Source organism: Schistocerca nitens, chromosome 3 (genome assembly GCF_023898315.1).
Source record: "Schistocerca nitens isolate TAMUIC-IGC-003100 chromosome 3, iqSchNite1.1, whole genome shotgun sequence".
NCBI classification, from domain to species: Eukaryota; Metazoa; Arthropoda; class Insecta; order Orthoptera; family Acrididae; genus Schistocerca; species Schistocerca nitens.
The window spans coordinates 669,621,701-669,624,781 of record NC_064616.1 but is presented as its reverse complement, the minus strand read 5'-3'; the positions used below and the strand labels follow the sequence as shown (position 1 = coordinate 669,624,781).

At 42.8% G+C, this 3,081-nt stretch overlaps 1 non-coding gene across 1 annotated transcript; it reads left to right on the top strand.

The window, feature by feature from the left end:
- Positions 1-1,729: 1,729 nt before the first annotated feature.
- On the top strand, positions 1,730-1,849 carry LOC126250338 (5S ribosomal RNA). Its single transcript, XR_007545674.1, has one exon. It is a non-coding gene; the product is annotated as a 5S ribosomal RNA (ribosomal RNA).
- The last annotated feature ends 1,232 nt before the right edge of the window (positions 1,850-3,081 follow it).

Sequence of the window (3,081 nt, the reverse complement as noted above, 5' to 3'; positions counted from 1 at the left end):
TAAAACATTCAACAAGAACTAAATTTTCTTGACTAACTGTACCTTAGGTTGTAGGTTCAGACATTTCTCTAACAAGGGGACATCAGTATCGTGACGGCAGTGAAATGGGACTGGTATCAGTAGATTCTTGTTTTGTGCTTTTCAGATATCTTTATTATGTTCAAAAATGTTCAAATGTGTGTGAAACCTTATGGGACTTAACTGCTAAGGTCATCAATCCCTAAGCTTACACATTACTTAACCTAAATTATCCTAAGGACAAACACACACACCCATGCCCGAGAGAGGACTCGAACCCCCGCCGGGACCTTTATTATGGCCTTCCACTGTGTTTACTTACAAGCAACGGTTGTATGATCAAGGCATCCAGTTGCCTTCCACCTGTGTGTGTGTGTGTGTGTGTGTGTGTGTGTGTGTGTAGTCCCGCAATGCTGACAGAGTGTGAGGTGGCTGAACGGTGGTGCAAGGCCGCTGTTTCTGTCAGCAACATCCTCCGGATTCAGCAGCTAAGGCAACGGCGGCCGAGTCATGGCTGATGACTTCAGTGTTGCAACAGATGCGACCCGCTGTAGATGCGCTGTGGCTGGCACGCTATGTTCCAAGTCATCGCTGGTCCCCCAGCGGTTCTGCATCTAGTGTCTTAGGGCAGGCTCTCCTGACACAAGCTTGAACTGCGGATCCCATACAGCATTCCTGATGTCGTCCGAAGTGTCACAGCCTTGTGGCGGTAATGCTGTAAACATGATTTCAGTAAAAAAACTGGCTAGGAATTTACATGCTCATGGGCTGCACTTGCTTAGTCTTTGATATGCCTTGTGGCACATATAATAAACACTTCTGAGGTTGCTGGTGTGGAAAGGCTTCCGCCTTCCTCTGCTTAGGTTATGCTGTGTCAATATTTCTACACCTCACCTGGCGCCGGTCCACCTCGATATGTGCGATGGGTGAGTTGTGTTTTGTAACAAATAAAATCTGCACGCGCCTGCGGATGGCTCTGCTGTAATCTACTTCTTACTTTGTGCTATTCTGACTGAATGTTTACGGTGTGCTACATAGCAAATGTTAATAATGTCGTTTGTAATGTCTTTTACGAACAGCGTTTTATTCACCAAGAATCATCATGCTTCTACACACATTGCATTAGTAGCACTAATTTTTATGTGTATTTTCCTAATGTCGTTTTATCACCGTTTTCATTAATATTATTTTTCCACCAAGTGTAAATATATTTGTACTCTTATGGCGCTGGTACTATTAATTTATTGCCAATTTAGCACCAGTAATGGTTTTTGCACAGTCAGTCCCTTCTTTAAGGCACTTTTATAATCATTTATATTTCCACCCTACTTTCAATATTTGTTTTTAGTTGTCACTATTTGTGAGCTTTCAGGCTAGACAGCTGTTGTAGTTCTTCATTATCCTGATTTCTCTTCCTTCTGGGTACTCATACCCTTCACTAGTTTACCTTCCATGGCACACTGGCCACTTGCACGACTGCGTACCACGTTCGCACATTCACCTGTTCCACCATGCAATCTGCTGTCTACGGCATGTGACCACCACGTAGCTGAATATGAACGTTCCTTTTTCTATTGTTCGGTTTTAGTGCTTTCAGCTTTTGCTCGGTTTTTCACTAACATATCCTGAGGCCCCATACGATTTATTTTCCTTTCCGTGTTTCCTCTTTCCTAAACTGACTAACCCGCCGCGCGGGATTAGCCGAGCGATCGCCAACGGCCATACCATGTTGAATACACCAGTTCTCGTCCGATCACCGAAGTTAAGCAACATCGGGCCCGGTTAATAACTTGGATGGGTGACCGCCTAGGAACACCGGGTGCTGTTGGCTCCCTCTCATTAGCCAGCACGGTATCAGCGTGTTCGGTCAAAGGGCTAGCTGCCCTCTGTAATAAAAAAAAACTGAGTTAATCGATCAACAACGAACTTAAAAGGATGTCTTACGACGTCGGCCCCTAGCAGATGCAACGAACGGAAGCGAACAAAATGAGATTAAAAAAAAAAAGAAATAAAAAAAAATTAAAAAAAGCGGTCTAAGACGCTGCAATCATGGACTGTGCGGCTGGTCCCGCCGGAGGTTCGAGTCCTCCTTCGGGCATGTGTGTGTGTGTGTGTTTGTCCTTAGGATAATTTAGATTAAGTAGTGTGTAAGCTTAGGTTCAAAAATGGCTCTGAGCACTATGGGACTTAACATCTATGGTCATCAGTCCCCTAGAACTTAGAACTACTTAAACCTAACTAACCTAAGGACAGCACACAACACCCAGCCATCACGAGGCAGAGAAAATCCCTGACCCCGCCGGGAATCGAACCAGGGAACCTGGGCGTGGGAAGCGAGAACGCTACCGCACGACCACGAGCTGCGGGCTGTAAGCTTAGGGACTGCTGACCTTAGCAGTTAAGTTCCATAAGATTTCACACACATTTTTTTTTTGACTAACTCGATTGCACTTTTTCGAATGTGCTTGTAAGTGGATTAACATCGGTAGGTACTCTTTTACAATTCCATGTATACTATAAGGACGTATACTATAATTGTTCCCTTGTTTCAGCAAAAGATGGAAACATAATTTTCCCAAAACAGATAGTGTTTATAATAAAACAAAATAACAACTGAAGCGAATATTTTCAGTCATGCAGCTCGGTTGTTGATTTGTTAACAAAGCCATATGCAATAAAATGCCTCACTTGACGGTTTGAATCTACTACAACCTCCTCAACTTACACAAGAAGATTCTTACAACGTCAGCAACTATTAGCTTCAACAAAATATGCCTAAAAATAATGTTATTCTGAATTTCATCAAGTGATTATTTAACAGGACTAAAATTCGTTCGCCAAATTATGTATGTCACTTGACGAACACAGCTGTCACTAAAGAAATTAGACTCTCATACACAAAAAAAGATTCTCCCAACAAGAAAACCTAGTGTCAACATGAAATAGGCTCAATTCTTGGAACTGTACGTTGTACATATGCCCATCATACTTAGTATTGATGACTTGAAAAGCAACGTATGCCAATCCCATGAGAATAAGTTTGAGGGATTAGGTGTGAGGTTT